The sequence below is a fragment of the Halyomorpha halys genome, unplaced genomic scaffold (genome assembly GCF_000696795.3).
Source record: "Halyomorpha halys isolate HHAL.00 unplaced genomic scaffold, Hhal_1.1 Scaffold452.1, whole genome shotgun sequence".
Taxonomy (NCBI): Eukaryota; Metazoa; Arthropoda; class Insecta; order Hemiptera; family Pentatomidae; genus Halyomorpha; species Halyomorpha halys.
The window spans coordinates 808663-834294 of record NW_027113202.1 but is presented as its reverse complement, the minus strand read 5'-3'; the positions used below and the strand labels follow the sequence as shown (position 1 = coordinate 834294).

At 30.7% G+C, this 25632-nt stretch overlaps 1 protein-coding gene across 1 annotated transcript in view; it reads left to right on the top strand.

Annotated features, from left to right (window-relative positions):
- LOC106682931 (Krueppel-like factor 3) overlaps positions 1-25632 on the top strand; it is a 310001-nt gene that overhangs the window by 45755 nt on the left and 238614 nt on the right. Inside the window, exon 2 of the mRNA XM_067050796.1 lies at positions 24946-24983. The gene's annotated coding sequence lies outside the window, so the exon portion shown is untranslated. The remainder of the gene's footprint in view (positions 1-24945; positions 24984-25632) is intronic.

Here is a 25632-nt window from a genome sequence, read left to right as displayed (position 1 = left end):
TGATCTTCCGTATAAAACTTACTTGAAGATTTATTTCTTTATAATGATTATAAATTACTATTTATTGTTTGTTTATTCTATTATGCAACTATAATTGTTTTAAGATTTTTTTATCTTATTGTGCCAGTAAATTTAATCCGAACTATTTGAAAAGGAATATCATCGCGTTTAATCGAAACGATTAACGATATAATTTAGAAACAACAACCGATATCAAAAAGTCTTTGAAAATTTAATTTAAAAAAAAAACAGGAATTTTCCAGAATAATAAAATAAAGTAATTAGAGGCTTTCAAGGGTATTGTTTCTTTTTTCATGTAAGAGTTTAATCAATAAACAAAAATGTTTCTAAACAGAGAACGTTACTAGATAAAAATTGAGAAACTTTAAAAACTGGAACTTATTAATTGTAGATCCAATTTATACATGTTCATTGTTTAAAAAATAAATCTTGACTTATATAAAAAATTATTTATATTCATATTATGAAGAAGGATAATAGTTTAAATTAGTGCCATATGTATACAGGGGACCCATATAAACAGCTGCTTGGGCCGTTGGCTCTTATCTAGATCGCTTAGGCATCAAATAGATCAAGCGGCAACATGGCACGCAAGGTGTTTAGTTAAGCTTATCAATATGTCAACTGTTAAATAGATTGCATAGCTAGTGTATTTATCCGCCGGGTATGGTGTCTGTAAACATATGTTTTAGAAACTATGCGTCAACAAAATTTTATGTAACAAAACATTATTTTACTTTTAATAAAAAGAAATGTTTATGAAAAAAAAATAATGAAAACTTTCAAGTATATAAAAAATATTCCTAACTTGGATTTATTTGAACAATGGATATGATTGCATTATTAAATTTTAATTTATCTTTCAATTTTGAATATTCGTTTAGTAAGAATACTGATTTCTTATTGTCATTGGACATTAAATAAAAGTACTACCTCTGTAGTTTATTTTATAAACATCACAAATCCTGAACTTCTTGCCGTTCTAAAATTAACTATAATTTTTACAGAGCTTTAATCATTGAGGTTTTATGTTCATGTATAGATTAATGTGATTGCAGTGGAAGATAGAACCCCAAAACGTAGAGGTGTCCAATGTATTTTTATTAGAATTTGGATAAGTTCTTCATGTTCACATATGTATAGTTTGATTTATTAAACGTCACAAATCCTGGAATAATTAGTTTTTAAAATTAACAATAAATTTCGCATAGGATTTCGTCCATTCAGTGCAAAGCATTTTTCTCTATGCTCCTTCAGAGAATCCATGAGGTGATAACTTTGGATTTAGAACCATTCTAAAATAAACAATTCATTGATTAAAATAAATTGTTCTTAATATAAGAAACAAAAATCTGCAAAGGATGAGACAAAAAATAACTGCTAACATAAAATGTAATTGCCAGAGTACAAGAGCAGGGAAGAAAAAAAGACTGTTATCTCACCCCAATTTTTGATTACTTTAATGAAAACTATATGTAATTACTAGTCAAAATTTATGAGTCTGCCAAGTATACGTCGGGGGAATAAAAAGTGGCGGCTATTTCAAAACTTTATTTTTTCATTCGGAACTCTATATCTTAAAAACTACCAACAACACTAGAAAATCTGAGAGAAGATTATTTAAAGAAGAGTAAATTTGCTGAAATATTAGCCCTAAAAGAGCTATTTACGTCCAATAGTTCTCGAGATATAGCTTTTTAAAAAGCAAAATTTCTTAAAAATCTACTGAAAGATTAATATTTATTTTGAGAAATCTATATCTCAGGAACTATGTGCCGTACAGATGTTTATTAGCACTCAAATTGAAGCTAGTTTAATTTACTATAAAGAATTTTATTACCTTTACCTTCATAGAAATAGTAGTTTTAATGGTATTTGCTAAAATAAATTGATTTAAAGTTGTTCGGACAATAAGTTTGATTTATGAAAAACCATTGGACTTACAGATGTGTGCCAGCGCTCAAATTAAAGCTAGTTAAATTTACTATAAAATAGTTAATAATGTTTATCTTTTTAGGAGTAGTAGTTTTTTGTATATTTGACAAAATATACTCAAAAAATGTTAATTTCTAGTTGTTCTTATAAAATGTTGTATTTTTGAAAAAATATATCTCTAGGTCCATAAGACGCACATATGTCTGCAAACACTCAAAATAAAGGAAATTTAACTTACTATAATGTAGTTTATGACACTTATCTTCGTAGGGGTAGTAGTGTTTATGATATTCACATATGAATATAAATTTGGCAAATGAAAATTTGTCCGAACAACAATAAATCAATTTATTTTAGTAAATTTCATGTACACTATTACTCCTACGAAGATAAACATCATAAAGTACTTTATAGATCATTAAACTAGCTTTAATTTGAGCGCTAATAGACATCTGTACATCAAATGGTTTTTGAGATATAGATTTTTCAAAATAAATTCACCAACTACTGATCTTTCAGTACGTGCTATACAACATTTTTATGAAACGTTGCTTTGTAAAAAGCTATATCTCGAAAAATATTTAACGTAAACTCTATTGGGGCTCATATTTTAGCAAATTTGCTCTTATTTAAATGATGTTCTCTTAGGTTTTCTTGTGATGTTCCTACTTTTTAAGATATAGAGCTCCGAATGAAAAATTAATTTATTTTATCGCTTTGAAACAGTCACCATTTTTTATTCCCCATATACTTGGCAAACTCATCAATTTTGACTATTAATTATACATTGTTTTCATTAAAGTAATAAAAAATAGGGATGAGATAACTGCCTTTTTTCTCCTCTTGGACTCTTGTACTATCAGATTAAAAAAAAAGAAACTGAACAGTCGACACTGCTCCTATTCTGCCATCATGAGGGCAGAAAAAGAAAAAAAGATCCATCAACAAGAGACAGCACATCAATCCTAGACATCTCGAAACACATTCTAGTGTCGTTTCAAGACATCTTAAACACATGCTAGAGCAGATATGTCAGAAGTAGAGTGATGAGCTCCTAATGATTAAAGGGTATTTTTTAACTAGCGATACCGAATATGCAGCATTTTGCCTGTATTTATGCCTTGTCTTTTTCAGCCTGAATTGACAGAATGTTCACTGATTCATAACTTATTTTTGTTTATTAGTTTGAGGTTTTGGGGATTTGTTTTATTTCCTAAAATTTTGTATAGCTACTCGTTGTTTTAAATTTTTAGAAATAATAACGTATATCCACTTTTCAAAATAAACCAGACGTTCTTTGACAAGCGGAAGGGCCGATCATTGGTGAGAATGTGACAAATAGACATATTGGTTCAGATGATGCAGTGGGGGTTGTTTTGACTTGGGGACAGTCCGGCCCTGTGACACTGCTCTCACGTCGACAGCTTCCTTCTTGCCAAAGTAAATATACACCACTCCCTCCTTCGTCAAAGGAAAAAAAAATTATTTAAATATTTAGATTTTGACAATATCAACAAAAATAAAGATGCATTTTATAAAGTATTAGTATAAAGTATAAAGTAATAGACATTTTTTATTAATGTCTATTAATAGTGTTTGCAAAGAAATAATTTTTGACTGTGTTTTTAATAGATAATTAACTAATTAGATATAAATGTTTTGACCTGGGCAGAATAGCCTGAATGAAGTTTTAGAGTGTTTTAAATTATATGTTTGCAAAGTGATATGAGTAGATGTCCCTGAAGATGGCCGGATTGGCCGAAAGGTTGGACGAATAAAAGAAATAAAGTTTTGAGACTATAATTGGATAGTATTTGAGTTATTTATTAAAGATTTTAAAATTTATGTTTCTTTATTAGGTTTACTAGTTTACTCCTAGTATTATGATACTTCCCTAGTTGTATGAAGTCCTTAGTAACTTAATAATAATATATCAACACAATGTAAGTACAATTTATCTATTGTCTAATTTACTTAACAGTTAAGTAAAAATACTCACTCTAGTTGTAATGACTACAGAGGACATATTAAAAAGCTATTCTAGAAATGTTTCCTCTACTCTTATCAAACTCTAATTATATTGAATAGTGGATATTATTATATTGTATTATATCTACGTTATAAGGGAAAATTAAATGAGTTTATTGGAATATTAGAATCGGTGCTGTAGAGCTATATAAAAATAAATAAATAAAATAGAATAACTCTCTATTACATTTATGATAGGAGTTAGACTTAAAACTCACTTTTTCACAACCCAACTAGCTTTGGAATAGTCTATAGAGGAGCAAAAGTAGAAAATGACCCCTCTGGCTACGGTATCCTTAATTAAAAAATTCTTTTTCTAAGAATGTGTTAACTATTCAAGCAAATCAGTGTACGGTCTAGTTGTTAATATTTGGGTATTAACAAATGAAATTAAAAAAATTATTCCACCTCGTTAAAAACATGAGGTCAAAATACTTAGGATATTTTATATAGAGGCCTATTAAAAAAATAGGATTAAGGGTACAAAAACAGATTAATAAGGGAAGGAGATGTAAGATGTAAGAAAAAAAAAGATTCATGATGGTTTGCAGTTGCAAGGGCTTTATTCGATTGATAATAACTTCAAACTTGATATGAATATTCGTTTTAAGGATTTACAAACACGAGTGTATGAATTTTTATTTTTTAAGTTTATTTATTTTAATTTCATGTTTATCTTATTATTTTTTTATAATTGTAGAGAGAAAAGAACAACTGATTTTTAGATGTTTTTCGAGGTTTACTGTTAACTCAGAGCTACTGGTAATGACCTATATTTCTGTTCGACATATTTTACATTTTCACTTCACATAAAAAATAAAAAAATATTTACTGGATACTTGACGTCTGTTCGTCTGAATCCAATCATATGCTTAAGGATAGTCCCAAAAGTTTAGACTGATTAATTCCGAGTCAGTCGCTCATGATAGAGAATATTGAGGAATGACATAACTAAAAAAAAAACAAGAACATATATTCCATATTTTGTTACTATCATTAAGTAATTGGATCAGCACCCATGGGTTGTCTAATTAATATTACAACACTTAAGATAAACACCATACTTTGACAAATTTCCTAAGTGATGATATTTTCATATAATTATCGTTTGGAATTGGCTAAATAATGGCTCTTATCTTTCATTAATTTTATTCGACGCGAAACCGTTTTGAGAAACCAAAGTGTTAGCTATTAACTCAGAACTGAATGCACTCTTTACATAATCAACTGGATTTCCAAGCCAGGTGTTACAATAAAGCAAACTAGTTTCGATCTTGATAATTAAGTAATTTAGTTTACAGCAAAAAACAAAGTAAAAACAGTAATTAATAAGTTAGGTAATATTAAACTACACCATAAAATATGAACAAAAAAGGTAAGAAAGCATATAAAAGTTCATGAAGATAATTCAGGATGTCATGGTACATTTATTTATGGTACGCTATAATTTTTATTATGGTATAGTATGATCTGTATCTTGTCTAATGGTTAGTAACAAGTCCTAATTTATTTTTAAGACAGAATAACATAAAATTAAGTATTTAATTGAAACTTCTTTTTTCCACTTTTGTGTCGAGTATGATTAAAGATGGGTAAAGAAAATTTGATAATTTATTAGATATGTTTATTCGTTATTATTTATACAAGATTAATATTTTAAAGGATTTTTTTACTTTTACTTTTAGACGATTACTTTCGGATTTCTAGACTTTGGTTGAAACTTATTTCACTGCATCTTCTTTGTAATTAGTGCTTTTAACATATTTAAATAATTTAAATAAAGTATTGTTCAACGTGAAATTTGTTGTTTGTATCATGGTTATAATCCTTTAAAAAAAAGTTTACATCATAAATCTTAATTTTAAACGAATGAGGTATTTATGAATTTTGTTTTTTCAAAACATAAGTTCTTATAAGTATTTTTTTAAAAATTCATTAAATATTTTTATAAAAATTCCTCAAATTTAAAAATAACAAAAACACTATAATGCAGAGCAGTAAAAACAAGTCAAATGTTTTGATTTTATAAAAAATAAAAATGCTCTTTGCTGTTCAATAACCTGGTTATTTATGAATATTCCCACCATTTGCTAATGTAAATACAAAATTGTATTTGAATGCGGGTTTACATACCATGTAAAGTAAATGTTGGGTGAATATTTTTTTTTTTTTTTATAACTTATTTTGTTATTATACTGGCGACAGACCACGGAGGTCTAAGTTCTCGGGCGGGTCTTTTTTTAAGCCCGATAGAACTTGAAATTGTAAAAAATAACACAAAAAATTAAATTGTAATCAAAATTTTTTTTTTATTCGAAAGATCAATACGTGACATTAACATTTGAAAATGATTTCGGGTATATGGGCACCGCGGCTGTTCTTGACGAAGCGCATTCTGTAAAATTGTGTTCAGCGATGAGGCGCATTTTTGGCTTAACGGGTTTGTTAATAAGCAAAATTGCCGCATATGGTCGTGCGATTTGACACCTCTCGATTATTTCTTGTGGGGCTACGTGAAGTCACTGGTTTATGCTGATAAACCAGCAACAATTGACGCCTTGGAGGCCAGCATTGTTCGTGTTATTCGTGACATACGGCCAGCAGTGCTCGAAAAAGTGGCCCAAAATTGGACGTCCAGAATGCGCTTCGTCAAGAACAGCCGCGGTGCCCATATGCCCGAAATCATTTTCAAATGTTAATGTCACGTATTGATCTTTCGAATAAAAAAAATTTTTTGATTACAATTTAATTTTTTGTGTTATTTTTTACAATTTCAAGTTCTATCGGGCTTAAAAAAACACCCATATTTGGAAATATATAACTTGGTTTACTTTTCTTTAAATTTATACTTTTATTAAGAATCATTATAATCATTTTTCATGTAGGATAAAATTAAAAATCATTATTTGTCGTCTTTTTCTTCTCTTACTTCCGCACAAGAAAAGTAAGTTAAGTAACCTGATTCACTTATTATTCAGATGAATATAGTTTTATTTATTAAATTCTGCAGTTAATAAATGTTTTTTTAAACGTATATCCTTTTTTTATTTTTTTTCATATCTAATTTTAATATATAGCAATTAAATTCAGGTTTTTAGTTTCATTTTTAATGTTCCGTCCATATGGTTCAGGGAGTACCTTAGAGAGATTTGAATGTTTAATGTTAAAAATAAATTTAATTTATTTATAAAAAATTAACGATACTAAAAAAAAAAAATATTAACTCAGCTTTTAAAAGATATTTATAGCTATTGTTGATTTGTAGATTACCATCGTCCATGGTAAAAATACGGGATTTTCCTAGTTTTTCAATACTTTAACTGTACCTCTCTCGAATTCATCCCATTGGAAAGAAAACTTTCTTTTTGTCACCCGACACTAGACTGAGATAATAGAACTTTTACCAATGGGGCTAATGAATTTAAGATAGGGGATTTGCATAAGAACTACTGATTACATGGCCAGCCCGTGAAGTCATTACAATGCACTAAGCACCCACTAAATACATTCAACACCCAACCGGCCACCTCGAGATCTACAAGCATCAAAGCGAATAAATTCTACTATACTTTCTTCGGCTACATCACGAACCCACTTACAGCCGTTAACAAGATTACTAGCCGAGAGTTATATTGGCCGCAATCTCATGGTAAAAATTTATACCCCGTGTCCTTGTTCATAGCCTGTATCGGTGGAGGGATGATGAAATGACATTATGCAATGCGATTCCTGTACTTCTGGTATTTAATGGGTGTAAAAATAAAAATAATATTAGGCTTAATTTTTAAGTTATAAAAAGGTAAAGTTGGTCAAGTTATTGTTAAATCTTATCCGTAATGCATTGATTAAGGTAAAGCTACTCATTATAACTGGATTAATAAAAAAAAGTAGAATTTAACTTTGTGAAAAACTTTTATAGAAACAAAGGTAAAAATAAAATAAAATTAGATTGGTTGATTTTTTTAAGTAATTATTAATTGGTGAACTTAAGTAATTGTCATATCTTATCTGCTATGAATTGATTAAAGTATAACAAGTTATTATGGATTAATTGAAATAATCAGAATTAAACTTTTTCTAAAAATTGTGCTGGATTAAATTGACAGCATAAAAAGAATTTAATTATAAAAAATAAACGTTTTTGTTTTATACTTCTATTTTATCCTCCTCTTTGTTTGAATTATTAACAAATTATGTAAATACTATTCTCGTATGATATTAAAATAATAATTACACCTACGAAGCGTTGAACCTAATTAAATCAATACAATAAATATACAATGAATCTAATAAAATGATTAGTACAAATCTAAACAATTAATAATTGGTGGTTATAAAATTGGATTAATGATAAAACTATTCCAAATTTATTGATATTCATTATTTTTTTTAACGGTAAATTTATTTTAAACTTTATATAGATGGATAAATGTATTCTCCTGTGAATCACGATTTTTAAATTTTCTTTGTTCTACAGTTATAAATCAGTGCTCATATTTAAAAAATAGATAAATAATTTGTTTATTTAATTAATTATTTATCAATTTAATTCCTTAAATTTTATTTATATATAAATAAAAATAAATAAATAACAGGTCTATGATGGCAATTGAGGCATGGAATTGGAAAAGGCTGTAAGTGCCCAAAAACTAGTTTTGAGGAAAACAGGTTGAACACGCTTTTTGTTTTAAAATTATGAAAAAAGTACAGCTCTAGGAACTAAACCCTTCAAGATGGGAACTTGCAGCGGTTACCAGTTGATTGGCGCTGGTTTCTTCAACCTTTTCCATTTTCATGCCTCAATTGTCTGGAAACTCAGATTTTAGTCTTATTATTTTATCTCTCCTGATATAATTACATTTTTGATTATAAACTCGTATTCCGGCTGATGCTAGAAGAACTGGTATTGTATTTTTTACAAATAATGTCCTGTTAATTTTTTAAGCTGCAAATATCGTGCCTGGGCATATGGACAGTGGGATGAAATATTGACAGACGTAACTAATTTTCTTTACAAAAGAAATATTCCACCTCAAAAACAACTAATTTACTGTTGCACTAAAATTTTAAAATTTGTTGAGCTAGTAGATCAGAAATGAAAAATGGCACAAGTGGTTTATATATCATTGCTCTGGAAAATTGTGAACTTATTATCAATTTGTAGGGATTTTGTCCAGCTTTTTATTTTATTGAGTCCAGCCGGCTAGATAAAATTAATAAAACTGCACAAAACTGATAAATAGGACAAAATTATTGTCTTGAACCAATACATATATTACTTGACTGGTCAATTAAAGTTTTACGATCTCTGACTGTTTACAAAAATTTATTAATATAACAAAGATCTGAATAACAGGTGATATACTGGAGCCTTACGCAAAAAGATATTTATGGACTAAATAATTATGGCTCATATACTTACAGCATACATATAGCATGTATGATCATAGTAAACTTTTACATGTATGCTGATAGTATACTTATTACATCCAAGATAAATGGATGTATATTTAGATGATGAATATGAAGAAATTGGTAGAATTTAGATTCAGGAGAGTGGATCCCTGCTTTAGACTACTAATTGTTTAGTATTCTTCAAAACATTTCAGAACCTTTTTTCGAAAAAGAAATGAACGTTTAACTATCACCTGTATGGTAAATGACAAAGTACAGAAATTACAACATTGATAACGAATCTGCCCTCCATTTATTCAGATGTGTTACTTAATTAAAAAACAAAGTAGTTTTTAATACAGTTATATATGGAATTAAAAACGAAATAGACTACGACAGTATTCAAGAGATCAAGATTATAATGATGGTTGCAAGCTTAAACTTAAATTTAATTCGAGCTGTTGATTTTAAATTTGAGTAATGCCAAAACTAATTCCTAGGTTGGTATGGTATCTTATGTCCTTTTCTCTTCTTTTCGTTTTAACATTTTTTTTTGTTATATTCATATGCTGACTGGGAATCGCAGTTTTATGGTTGGATAATAAACTCTTCAGTTAGGTAACAGTAAAAATTACAGTTATTTTGTTTTTTTATTAAGAAAAAAAAACACTTTCTTGATTTTTTCCAGGCAATTAATTTATTTTGTTCATTGCGGACAGAATCATATCCACCTCGATTAGAACAAGACTTTGATCAAAAATGGAATGTTAAAGTAGAAAGCAGGATTTTTATTAATCTCACTCTGCTGACTAACGATTAATGTCCTTATTATGATTTCTTAATTAAAAATTCGATCAAAATTCATACTAGTATAAAAAGGGCCTTTAGATAAACGGATTATTTCTTTCTGGAACTACAATTATGCACGGGACAGGATAAATTATGTTTTACCTTAATTAATCACAATATTTTAGTTGGCCATAATTCCAACATAACCGCCCCGATACAAAATATGGCTAGGACACAGAGATTGCGCTAGAGAGAACCAGCTTCATTAGATCGGATCTTGTGAGGATAATGGACGATCTTATCTGAGTGCTACCGCCCCGATAACCGATAGATTTATATCCTCATAGAGCATTTATAAAATATCCCCGTTATATATTCGGCTATCGTAATAGTCCATACGCAACATCTTGCGCAACCTTCTCCCTCGCAAGTGCGCTCAATGTCATATTGACTTTTTCATAACAGCCATCGATTATGCATCGCGTTTTCTGAAATTTAAGCGATTGAAATTGTCAATCATAATTAGTGCGATGCGGTAACGCAAGATTGCGATCTTGCTGGTACTAATTTTTGGCTTGTAGAACATTTAAAAGTTATTTAGTGGCGTTGCGATCTCTTTGATATATTTTTTTCTTCTGAGTTATTATCTCCTAATTGAGAGACAGATGAGAAATGTGTTGCCACTTGTGATGGAGAATATTGACTAATGGTAGGCAAGATAAGAACTGAGATTTGTGGCGGGGGAATTTCGCGACAATTTAAGAAGAGAAATGTAGTTGAGTTTGGCCATTAGTCAATTCTAAGGAGGGCGCGAAAAAAAATTTGAAAATTGCCGAAATAGGTGTTATTAACATGTTGAAATCGATGTGAGAATAAAATAAATAATGAATGAAATGAATAATAAAATAAATGAAACGTACTGAATAACCCAATAAGCGGTCCCCATATCGAAGTACTCCTAAAGTAACTATAAATCGAAATGCATTTGCGCGGTCATAAATTTAGAAATAGAATTCTCGTTTTCAAGATCTACACTGGAGAATTTTGCCATAATGATAATTGATGCACTAATATTCACTATACTAAATCGGACAAAATGCCGATATTAGCAAATATGAAAACCTTTTGATTAATCGTTAAAGTGATAAAATATACCTTCTTTCTCACTTCAAAAATGAATATATATATTTTTTTTAATGAGCATTTTTTTCTTTAATTCTATTTTAGTTGAAATTCGATTATTATTATAAAAGAAATACATGTAGGAGAAGTGAGCTGAAATTATTTGAAAAGTCATTATCGAAATTAACACAACTATTTTTAAAAAAAACTTAATTTTTACGACACTTCTCAACCACCCAAACCCGTTTGTTTCTAACCTGGCTTTTCCTTCAATTAGTGATATTCTCCCTAGGTGTCTGAAAAGAAGATGGCCCCGGGATCTTCTTCTCTAGTAACGTAATTTGAGTTATATCAATGGGTAGATTCTCCACATATTTTTATCATGTTATTTTATATCTAATAGTTTGTTGTATATAATTTTATACGGTTGTAAATAATAATAAATAAATTACTAAAAAAAAAGTTTTACGAAATAATTGTTAAATATATCATTAAGTAATTCATAGTAAACATTTTCCTGAGAATAGTAGTTTTTGAAATATTTTTCGAAATAAGTCCACAAAAATGATTTTTTTTCGTTTTTGTGGAAAACAATATTGGATTTAAACAATGGTATCTCAGGAATTATCGAAAATAAATAACTCTATTAGGGCTCCAATTGAAGCTAGTTGAATACATTATTATGTTGTTGATAATGATATTTCAGCTATTTTCAATACTTTAAGAGTTATTGGCTATAAATCGAAAAATATTTAGCGATAATTTTGATGTTGGTGATTAGGATATTATATATTATTATATAGGACTACCGACCCCAGGAACTGGTAAACTTTCCATCCTCGTATTTTTCAAACATTATTATATAAGAATATAAGAGTATAAGAAGAGTAGTTAAATTTTAAGCTATTTCACTACTATAACATTCCTTCCTGCTATTATTTTCCAACATGAGCGCTCGCACGAGTGCCGAGCACCGGTTAGGCTATAAATTAGGTAGTTGGAACGTGGTTCACAGTTCCCATTTTATTGGAGTTATCCCAGCTTCACAAAATTTTCTTAATAGCTCATTAATGTGTTGAGCTATGATATTAATAATCAATTAAGACTGTTTTATGGAGCGATGGACTATAACTAACCTCCCCACCCGATGGAAAGGTGAAGGATTTGCAGTTGATTACAATTGCTAAGCTATCTAAAACTAGATTAATTTTCTTCATTATGCAGATAACAAAGAGCATTGGAACAGAGTAGGATTGCAATTAATGGCGAGACCAGGTGTAGCAAGGATAGTTAATGGCAATAGGTTCTCTATCCATTGTATCCAGAGCATTATCGTCGTGCTTTACTTTAGAAACACAACTTAACCTTTCCTCTTAGTAAATGCCTTTAATTCATTTCCTATTACCTATTTTTTCCCACCCTTCTTTGTTTCCCGATGTCTGTAGCATTGAATTTACCTTTATTCAAAAAGTCTTCAGTAGTAATTAATAACGGGACTTGAGTATGAAGTGCTTGCTTACCGTTTGATAATAAAGTTTTCTATCATTATTTTACCATTGTTTTACCGATTTTTGAACATTATTCAATTAGAATATTTTTTTTCTTATTATTTTTTTTTTTATCTGTCCAAGTTTGATTACAATAATTTTTTACAGCTTTCCAAGTTTGATGACAAAAATATTTCTTATAATTTTTCTCAGGTTCACAATTACAAACCTGATTCGGTGCTGATTTTACCGATAATAGTTGCTTTCATAACGGTCCGTCATTGAACCCAGTCAAAACACCTAAGCTGTAAAGCACGCTCAAGCATGCTTGATAAGTGTAAATAATTAATATTTATTAACAAGTATACTTTAGCCTGTGTATAGTAATTTTGCCTTGGCATGCTTCGATAAGCCATTTTTATCATATATACGCTCAAGCATGCTTGTATAAAGATAGATTTTGCATGATTCTTTAGCATCTTTGAGGGTTTGTTGCTACCTTCAAAGCAGTGATTTTAACAAGTTATACGTACCTCTATCTTTCTAAATAAAATGATTGTTTTTTACTCACGGTTATTACCTTCTTTATTGAATTTTTATTCCATTTTTTCATATATTATTTAATAAAGTTGTTTTCTGTAGTTCTAAAAATATCACGATATCAATTCTTCTTCATGTCCATTCCCTTATGTTCATGTCTATCTTGAAAGTATGTGAAGTAGATTTAATTAAAATTAGATTTCCAAGCTGGTTATCTAAAATTCTGAATCTTTATATGATCATATTATTTGGGAATTTGAAATTTGAATACTTAATAAATATTAGTTTATTACTATAAATTCTAAAGTTTTTGTATAGGTTCATAAAACCATGATTGATTTTATCAGTATATAATCAGAATTGACTACAGCTGAAATTTAGTTTCAACCAAGTACTTTCAATGATATGATTTCCTTGAAACAAAGTTTGGAGAGGCCTAAAGATATGATTATTTCGTCGAACTTACAATTCACCTTTAAGAGTCTTCAATATACTTTGAGAAAGCCAAAAACTAGTTATATATTTGGACCTAGCAGAAATAATTCAACTAGACAAAATACAAAATGACCTATGGAAAATAACAACATCATCGTACTGATTGGTTTATTGGATTATATAATGGAGTAGGTTTATTCAATTTTTGTATGTAAATGTACATATAGCTAATGTATACATTCCTGAGGTTTGTTTTCCATAAAAAAATTAATCTATTAGAGAAAATGTTAAATAAATAAAGTTCACTTTCGAATTCAATCTGTTTGATTTTTCCTACTTTCTTTTTGACAGAACTGAGAGTTGGAGTAGGTTGGAATGAATACTTGATTTTGCATTGTGAGCTAAAAAAGTTCTGACGTTGTATCGTCTAAGTTTGGTATACGACCCTAATGAACCCCGATATGAGGCAACTTTACTTACGGAATAATATTCCCACACAAGATATAATTGCCCTAATAAGATTTAACTCGAATGCATAACGATGCGGTTAGCAGTTTAAGGTTAGGCTAAGCCTAAAGTCACGATTTATATAGACTCGGATGAATTAGTTCACTGCCCGTTTTAAGCAGCAGGCGGGGAATTACTTCTTAGCCGATTCACATTATTATGAAAATAAATCTAAGCATCAATAAATATAGAGATTTAATTCATACATATCTGTATTAATATTGAAGGTGCAGTTCTCATATAATCCCTTCACAACTATCTGTTAATCTGACAACCAGCATTGGATAGGAAAGGAACATGAGATAGAGAATTATGCTGTGTTATTCCTGATATTTCATATTCTCTCTATATTGTGATATGTTATCCAATTTATCTATAGTCTCCTTCTACGGCTGTTATTCTATACGTTTTATAGGAATATAGTAAATGAGTGTTATGTTTATTTTATATATATTTTTTTTAAAGTTTCTTCATTTTGAATTGGTAAATTTATAAGGTTACAATTAAATTATGGAAATTTACCAAGTTTTATATGTCTTCCGATATAAAATATAATGAAAAACATTCTTACCTTTTAAATATCTTATTTAGAGTTCGCTGTGATTTTAGTACTAAAATATCTATCTTGTCGAGGCAGGGGTTCCTCAAGGCAGTGTATTAAGTTCTGCCTGTCTTCTACATCTTCTTCACTGGTAATATTCCCATCAATTCTGATACGTTTCTGGCAACATTTTTCGACGATACATCCATTCTATTCTTCCATCCTGATCCTGTTACACGCTAATCCAACATCCAAACACACCTTACCTAGATCAAGCAATGGTGCAACCAATGGTGGATTAAATATAATGAATCGAAATGCAGGTAACTTTTACCCTCCGCTGCAGCTTCTGCCCACCTATCTTTTTTATATCATTCTTTTACTCAGATCCGACACAGTGGCTTTATAAACTTATATTTGTTTCGTGTTAAATGAAAATAAGACACTAAAATTAATTGATAAGGTTGGAAACGATGTTTTTACATTGAGTTGATAGAATTAAATTCAATCTTAAACTACTGTTAATTATTGAATCCAAAGGTTAGAAAAATTCATTAATTAATTAAAGCCCAGAAAGTTACAAAGGAAAGCACAAATATTTATCTTTTAGTGGTTCTAAAACCATGCTAACTTACACAAACGTATAAATGTAGTGCAAGCGCTCTTTAATTTCTGCCCCAAAACCGACTATTGACGTTTCGGCCATAAATTCAAGCCAACCTATACCTGCTTATGCAAATAACCTATATACTCGCCCTTATGAAAGGGTGAATTTGCTACAGTTTGGCAAACGTGTATCACCTTTATGATTCGGTATCTAATTTGAATCGGGTTATATCTGTGACTTTTATATTTTTTTTGTAACTAATCACATTTAGTTAGTTATACAATAAGTGAAGGAATAGGTGTTGTTTGAAGGAAAGAATGGATGAGGATTGGCGAATGGAGATGGAAAGAGAATTCCAGAAGGAGACTGCACGTATGACGAAGGATTTGCTGAAGAAGGCGGTTCTATAGGAGGGTATATATAAATCAACAGGTTGGGATCTGGTGTTTAATGAGTGGATGGATGAACAAAGAGTGGGGAAATCAAGGATATAGGTTGGTTTTTTTGATTTTAAGAACTTAGAATAGGAAAACACCAAGGAGGTATTGCCTTCGGGGGGTTGCATTGAGCCACTCGGTATACCAGCGGGAGACTTGAGAGCGCCTTGGAAACCCAAAGATAAATATTAGAAAGTGATTCATGAGTCTCTTCAGTCTCAACTCTTGTCCTGCAGATAGCCCTCCATATACCAAGGAACCGTAGTCGAAGTGGGGGAAGACGAGAGAGGATACTAGGAGCTGACGGGTGTTCTGAGCAATGGAATTACGGAACCTTAGGAATTGTTTGAGTACAGTTATGGATTTACGTGTGATTTGGAAAATGTGATTATTCCAGGAGAGGTGTTGGTCGAAGGTGACTCCAAGGTTTTGATTGTAGAATAGAAGTGAATTGGTTGGTTGTTAAGGAAGAGTAGAGGATAGTGAGGGTTGGAATGAAGGAGGCGTTTGGAACTAATAAGAATGGTCTTTGTTTTTTCAGCATTCAGACTCAAATCATTGTTAAACGCCCATGTATTAATGCTATCAATATCTTATGATGTGTTTATATATTTGAATTAAAAGATTAAAAAAATAGAGGTTGGAGTAAATGCTGCAAGAAGAATTAAATTAGAAAACAAAATAGTTTGATGTTTTAAAAATGATTTGCACTATGGGTTATGCTTTATTTATAATTTGGGAGCAAAACGCATTCTCGATCCTATCCGAGGAAAGTTTTATTTATTTACAATTAGTCATAAATTTGTACCAGTTATTGTGGCTATTTTCTTATTTTACGTTTAAAAACAAAATGAATGTGTTGTTGTTTGATGTGTGAAAATTAAAAAAAAAAGAAACTCATCATTTGTAAAACTTTATTTTAAAAATCTGTGTGCCTTATCCTCATTATTCACCGCTATGCAATTTCACTTTTAAAGAGATCACCAGAATTTAGTATAACAGGTTCAAACTCCTATTAAAATTCTTGTTTTGCAATATAATTTCATTGATTTCAGGTAAACTTTAAAGAAAAAAATAATCATGAATAACTATTTATATAAGTATATACAGAATTCTACAATATGAGGTAATGTCCAGTGGTTATTTCATGGTATTATCTCAAATCAAATCTTAGCTTTTTAACCGAAGGCTATCGACAGTTAATTTTCATGTTTCACACCTTTATATGCGGTTTTATTGTATGACTAACTTCCACTTTTGCAGGAGCTTGTTCACCAAATAATTATTATTTGCATTTATCCTTGGGCAATGTTTTGCAATGAAGTCATTTTTCTGTCTCGGCCATATCGATCAACAAGTTAAAGGTGTGTTAGTAAACATAGATTTTCCCGATTTATTTCGCTTATGATATCACCTAATTATTCTATAATTTCATGATTCGTTTTCGATCAAAAGTCATTTTGGTTTTGTTTCTAAAATTCCTCTAATTAAACAAGTTTATTAAACTTATTTTACGGGCTATTAAATTAATTGGATTGTTTGAATATATCACGTAAAAATGTGGTTTGAACGAAATTCATTACGTGTGTGCTCATGGGAATGGATTTAGTTTGTTCCAATATTTTGTCCAAATGATAATTTCAGATAATTGAATTCAATCAACCCGCCGAAGTTGACGACTTTACATTAGTACATTTTTCGGGTTTTCTCCTACTTCAAACCAGGTTCAAAGAGTTAAAGGATTATACTGATTAAAAATTTTATTCATGTGAAATGAGCATTTCAATTAAAAAATTTACCAACTCCATATAATCATCCTTTGTATTTGAAATATCAGTATTAAATAATGAAATGACATTAAATGGATTCACGCCGTTCTTCAATTTGAAGCGCTTTTTAAATATTGCTCGATTTAGCTATCTTAAAGTTTTCTCTTTCCGTTTATATAATATTTCAAAATTATATAGAACCATCCCTCCCTGGGGGTCTTAGTGGGGCGGGTCGGGCGGAGAAGGATTGCCTTATTTTGGTTTTATGATCTCCTCTTGTGTGCTAGTGACATGTCATACATCGATCGACATACTCCTTATAATATTCTGTTTAAAAAGTCAGATAATTAAGGCTTCCTTAGAGGACATAAATTGTTTATACCACAAGGCAACCAAAGCCAATATATCATTGATATACATATATCATGTAATATGTAGTCATGTCATGTATTTACCAAACAAAAATACAAGAGGTTACTAAAAAAAGGACATAAATTTTAGTAAATTTATTAAATTATGTGTTTTCTTTCTTTCTTCAAAAGAAAATGGTAAGAATTTTGCAGTTAGATGTAATATTGGAGGTACTTTTTGAAAACTGTTGACAATGAAGTAGTACTAAAGGCTCAAATCCTGGAACACTGTTCGCGGCTGGAATCATCAAGAACATCTTTTGGCCTGCGGGGACAACGTCAAGCCTTACTGCCAGAAAATTGGAATAATTTGTTTAAGTTTTTAAAGGAACCTGTATCAAGAAATGTAACCACGAAATCCAGAATACGGTGCCTCTAACCCTGTAGTTGTATACGGCACCTAAAAAATTAAGCAAATAATAAATAAAGGCTCAAATATAATTTTTGCCAAATATAATGTACTAACAATACGAACAAAAGAAATATTGTACGTCATCTAAATCCAGTTCGATTCATACACCTAAAGTAGAAGTTAAACTATTTTGGATCTATTTACTATCTTTGTATCGTCTTTTTTAGCTGATGATGTGAGCTGTACTATATAGGTTTTCATTTGTATTTTCTATCTGTATCTTATGTTTTTTACACATTATGTTTGCAGCCTGAATTGGTTAACCTGGACAAATGGGTTATCCAGTTCTCTTCCAGACTCAGGCCTTTGACTTGGCAATAATCTGGTTTTAATGATAGCATTAATGTTGAAATCTAGCCATTTCTGTGGAGAAATAATTTTTTTTATGTTATAAGCCGTTTGATCTGGAGGACCGATTAAGTTAGCTTCCACTGTTCCTTCATAAAGATTTATTTGTTATGTCGATCTCCAAAACATCGATGACATCGAAAAGGGCTGATCTAATCTTTCTCCACAATAACAGTGATCATCACCCTTACGTACCCGAAGAATTAATGAATGTACTTTCTTGCCGTCGACATTTAGTTTTGGCAAGTGACTGGACTCAAACTTCAAGTCAGGCACTACCGTCATTGTTTATTACAAGTTAAACTGTAATACATTATGTTAGATGGTTCTATACTTAAATAACCCAGCAACATGTTTTTCTCATGTTAGAGGTATGGTTTACAGAATAAGAGAAAGTGAGCACACTTGAGTGGCGTTACAAAGAACTGAGAATGGGAAGAGGATGGTTATAATCTTTATAGTATACTTCTAAATCAAAAATAATAATGGATTTAATAAGGATATGAAGTAATTATAATTTAGTTTAAACATTTTTATTTGACATCTGTAAGTAAAAATTTCCCGAAGACATAAATAAACTTACAATTTAGAAATCAATCATCATATTGACAAATCACAAAGTAAAACAATTCCTAAATACATTTAAAAATATATATATATATTTAAATCTCTACCACTACAACCCATGAAGGGTCAGGGCTCAGTACTTTGTAAAGAAGTACTGTTACTAAACCAATAGTTGTGCAAGGAGGTGATTCGGTCAGAATCACGCTCGACCGCTAGTTTTTTTACCCAATTAAGGGTATCCAATTTATGAGGCTAGGTGGACCCCAGAAGGGCTCCATAACCCATAGGATTTGACTCACGGCTACATGTAACTGAAAACCATTTCCGGATTCGAACTTAGGTCCTTGCAGTTAGTAGCCACGCGCCTTACCCCGTGACTACCGCTCTCCCTAAATACATACTTCTGTAAAGCCAGAGTTTCTACTATGATGAACTGCGGTAATAAATTTTGTTTAAACTTCTTGGTTGTGGTTGAATGAACACTTATGAGCAATATGGCTATAATACCTAAGGATAAGAATCAGTGTTATATGTTATAATGATCCAGAGGTAATCGTAAATTAGACAACGCGTAAATCACGTTTCTTTGCTATTCCTAATTATGACATTTATAATTGCCAACACCTATTTTATATTTGGATTGCGTTCAGATGCTGATCTTACAAGTTTCCCCTGTCTTACATTCGATTCCTCGTATAATAAAGTTGGGGGGACGGCGGCATCCTTTGACCATACCATCTAAGGCTATCTTACTACTCATTTGAGTCTTGATGTACCCGTCAAGGGACCTTATAAATCTACCAGTAACTATTACAGATTTCCAGTTCTTGTTATATATGTTTTAAGTGTTTACGTAAGAGGGAGGTATGCGAAGTCCATGTAGAAATTTAGATACTCTTGGTGATGATGGAATCTCCTTCGTACCAACCTTTTTCAGGTTAGCTGCATATCTGTCGTCTGCCCTCAAGGTTTCAACAAAAAAAAAAGATATACATTTCAGTATTTTATGAAAAAAATAATTATTTTAACTTGTTACATGTGCGGATTATCAAGGAATTTAGTGACTACTTTTATAAATTGGTGAGACTGTTAATTTAGCATTAAAATAAATTATTAAAATCAAATTCGATATAAATCGAAAATAATTTTCATTAGTATTACTATGTAATAATTTGCAAATATTCAGCGTTGTAAATCATTGTTGTTTATATGAATAATTTATATTTTAAATAAATTCTGAAGAAATAATTTAATAGTTCCTGTTTTATTATAGGTTTTATTTATTATATTTCAATTTTTAGAAAAGAAACATGTCATCACTCAAGGTAGATAGCGTATAATAATATGGGATATAACAACTCAGAAAATAACTTCATACCATCTAAAAAATAAAAATGAATTCTTCATTCTGAAGACATCTCGAAAGAATTATCTTAATGGAAATATAAGTATTCTACTAAACGATTGTTGAGATGAGTTGTCATTAGAATTATGCGTTGGTATTATATTTTGGAATATTAAAATTAAGAATTATATATTTTTTTGGACTACAGGATAATGGAGCTTAAGTGACAACGTGTTGGTGGACTGCTCATCAGTGGACGGCATATTCATTTTTATTTGTTTATTATAAAAGTTTTTTTATCAGTAGAAATATGTTTGATTGTTTTATATGGATCTTTTTTGTTGTACTTTTTGGCAATCAGAGTGACGTCCTTTAATGCGAGGAGACTAAAAAGTTCTTGGAGTAAGAGCTCTCTCGACTATCCAAAGTAATTGAATGAAACTTCGGAAGAGGTTTTTGTGGTTACTATTCTTACTTATGCCTGATATTCCTACGTTTTCGAAATATTTGCTGGTTTTCAATCCATTTTACAGCTGCAGTGAATTTATATTTGGTATAATTTATAATTTACACAATACAGAGTAGATAGAAATTATTCATTTACTTTCTCTGTTCGATATTTATATTTTTTGTTACAGTAGCTTTGTATTTATATGGTATAGGGTCAAAGTTTCCTAACGGGTGTTCAGATGGCTGATAAGTCTTTGAGATGCCGCTGGGAGATTATTTTTTCAAATATTATAATTAATTGAATGACAAATATTTATTAGTTAATTAATATATTACATATTAATTTCTTATCTGATTATCAAGAAGATCTTAATTTGATGTATCCTTTTTTAAATTTTTCAGTTATGGCTAGTCAATTCCATTATCGATTAATCATTTATATCGATCAGATTATACTATTTAACACTCTTAATCTGATTGATATAAAAATCTTATTGACTAATGAGTTGCCTGTTATTGAAAATATTAAAATTGAATACATCAAATTAGAGGTCCCCTTCATAATGACCTACGGACCTAAATGTTTGAGAAAAATCGTCCGTTTTTCAATTTATACAGAATCAAATTCAAATTTCTTATAATTTTTTCTTTTAGCCTCCCTATTAAAACTGGTCCAAAAATCTCATATGCGCTTTTTTTTTAACTCTTGAACTGCTCTCAAAAGGATAAAAAACTTTAAAAATGGAAATAATGGTTTTTGTTATAGTATTGTTTTTTAAAATTACACCTCTTTGTTAAAATGTATAGTTTGTTTTTGTTAACTGTATGCGGAAAACAATTTTTTTTTTTTATCTGAAGTGACAACAGAATGAATCGAGTCTCTTCAGATATTACCAAACCCGAAAGTTGATTTGACTCTGATAGCCATGCGTATATTGAAGATCATATCAAGCTCACTTTAATTTCCCTTACTTCCCTATGTTCTTTAGGGTTACGTCCTGCGTTCAGTAGGCCAATTCGTTCAGCGTAACCCTCCATAACTACTCGGCTACTTTCAAAATCCTATTTTTCCTTATATTAACGGGTTTCTGATTTGCTCAATGTCTAGTAAATAACCGCTTAAGATGCCACGATAAACTAATAATACCGACGGAACCGACCATTGGCTTAAGACGCAGCTAAAAAGAAAAAGAAAAATCATTATGTAAAGAGGTTGTTATGACTGGGAGATATGATCGAAAACAGAAATGACCGAACTGGTTTCGCCATAGAGAGCCCAGTATCAAGATTTCGTGAATGAGCTATCCGTTATAGGTAATAACAAAGACGGCTGGGCGTACCAATGCTCCCGTACTCTGGGGCAGATTATACGCCAGAGATCAGGCTAGAAGATTTCTATTGTTTATGACACCTATTTGGCAGCATTAAGGGTTCCCTAGGGTCAGAGTGTTTCGGTTCCTATCTCCGATAGATGAAACTTGACCCAAAATATTCAAAAGCGTGATCGTTTGCTGGGTTCAGATTTGGAATCCGGGGTTTCGATTACTATGAAAAATTTTATAATTGAGGAACGGCAACCGCTTGCTGCTATATGCCTATATTGCTTAAACATTCCTCCCCAACTTGGTCATCCTTGTGATATCTGACATAGGAAGGGGGAGGTCATCTTATAGGTAATCGACATGCTCAAAGTAGGGTGATATAATCAAGTTTTCATTTCGTGGGAGTAGCACAACAGAAAAATTAACTCTTCTAGGCCGGAATCGAACTAGTGCCACTGGTTTTTCGATGCTGCTGAGCTTCCTCGACTATAACGGCCACTATCTTCTACACTTTGTTTTTTATGACCCCATTCCCGGTCGTTTCTGGCATACGGGGGAGGGGAGGAGGGAGGGAAGTAGAGGTAACCAAACTGTTCTAACCATGGTTAGAAAGTTTTCATTTTGTGGGACCGCCACAGAAATAAAAGTCGACCCCTTAGGCCAGAGTGCCCGCTTGACTCCCTCAGCTACATATCATCTATTACTTACATAAGATAAATGGAAGTCCAGAAAGAGATTTTGTTGAATATTGTTCTTTGCAATGCCCAGATGTACGAATGACATAAATCTGAAAATTAAAAAAAAAATAAATGTTTTATTTCATGACATCGTGCCGTCAGCATCGATTTTTAAACTCCTGGGGATAAGGAAATGACACAACGTTGCATATATATATCAATGTGATAATGTTATGCTTGAGAAAAATATATTAGAAACAACATGACACACCTGAGTTAGTGTAAAATCTCATCTTCCTAATTCAGTTATTCACACAAAATGACTTATTTAATTGCGTATTTCGTACCTTTTTAGCTACTATAACTTGAATTCTATATTACTTTTGAAAATCTAGACGATTTCTTAAGTTTAAATATTAGGCTTAAAATAAAAGAGCCTGGTTGCACCAAAACAACAAGCTTCCTTGGAGTTTTACGTGCCTCTTATGATGATTAAGGTTTTATTGCAAAAATACGGGAAACATTATTTTTTAATTTTTCTTTCCCAGAGTGCAGATGAATCTGATTAAAAATCATCGTGAAATGTTCTGTTTGTTAAAAATATTTAATTCATAAAATTTGTGTTGACAAATTATTCTATGAATATAATAAAATAATTGTAGATAATTTTAAATTTCATCTAAAATAATATGATTTTGTATTCCTGAACATTTTTATAATTCGTCTTGTCTTTTAATTATTGGATTTCCTGTGATATATAGCCTTCCTTTGAACGTTAATTATTTGTAATTTTCCTTAGACATTATTTTAAAAGTATCTTCTAGCAAATTCACTCAAATCTACTTTAAGCTTAAATTGTAATATAGTTAAATTAATCTATATATGTTCAGAGATAATTAAATGAATTCAATACGATAGCACTGCTGCTAAATAGGAAATCTTAGCATTACTACTTATTTACAAGACAATTCTAAAATCTATCTGGGCTTACGGGCTACAACTCTAGGGGAAAGCTAATATTTCTTACCTAAAACATGTACAATCCTTGCAGCCCAAAGTATTTCGTTGTCAATATTCCTTGCTATGTATCCAACATTATCCTACTTCACGAATTGATATATTATTTGTTTCAGAACTTATTACATCCAAATTCTCAACATTTCGAAAGAAATTCTTTCATCCTATGATTGTACATAGTTTGGGAGTTCTGGTCAGATTCTCCAATCACGTCCTAAGCGTCTGGGCCCAGCGCACTTACTTAACCTCCACTGGCTTTTTATACCAGTGGCGTGGTTAAAAGAAGAGCGGCAGGATCTTGCCGGATCGTGATTTGTCCTTCCCAGATAGAGGCCAAACTCGATTTGGTGTTCTCCAGACTGAATGTAAATATGGAAGAATGAGCATTTGATGCTATTTTACGTTAAGTTTAATTTTGACAGGATGTAATATTACGCAATAAAAAAATCTCATATTTTTAAGTATAGGTGTAGTAACTTTATTAATTTGATATGATGAGAAGATGGTCGGGGGCACGGCCAGTAAACATACACAATAAGTAAAAATTATTTATTTTTGCTGAATTTCCACCTCAACTTCGTGCCTTCAACAGGGCTGAATAACAAAACGAGATTACTTTAGTTTCCGGCTGAAATGTCGGCACAAATAAATAAGTTTTACTTATTTGTGTATTATTTCACATCGCTTATTTATCATTCTTTTCCTCGTATCGATCTACTGTCAACTATAAACACTTCATTACTTTATTAATTACTTATTATTAATATTTTCTTCTTTTTTTCTAGGTAAAACCAACTGCACAAGTCTAATGTGTTCAAATGTCGTAAGTAGGCCATATCTTTTCCTTTTACATTTTAAAGATTCTTAACGCAGGTATAAAACATTAATGAAACGTATAAATATAAATGCAGTTTTTTTCAGGTACTGAAATAAAAAAAAATATAAAAACCAAAGTATTTTAAGCAGTGTTATATACGCAGCCGTTTGCAGCTGTTATGAAATCCAATGGGATGTAGTGCAAGGAAAATATTTCAAAGGACTCCAAACGACAGTCCTCATTTACAATCTTACTTGTACTTGGAAAGAAAAAAAATTGTGTCTTCTGAATTGGGTTAGGGATCGGGACACGCTTTTTCGAGAATATTTAATCAGGCATTCTTTGCATTTACACGGACGGTTTCGATTTCTTCACACCGCCTTTAAGTTGTTACAAGGTTCATAATTTCGTAATAGTTACGGATTCCAAATTCCAGCATTTGTAATATACGGCTACAAATTTGAAGTTAAAATATAGTACATACGAAAGTAAGTAATAAATTGTTACTGGTATTTTTTTTTTATATTTGCTTAATCCAAAACATTTATTCAGATCACTTATTGTAAGAATTGTGAATCGCCAAATATTCCAACTTATTTGATTAGAGAATGTTGTTTTATATTAAAAATATTCTCGTCGAAATAAATTATATTGT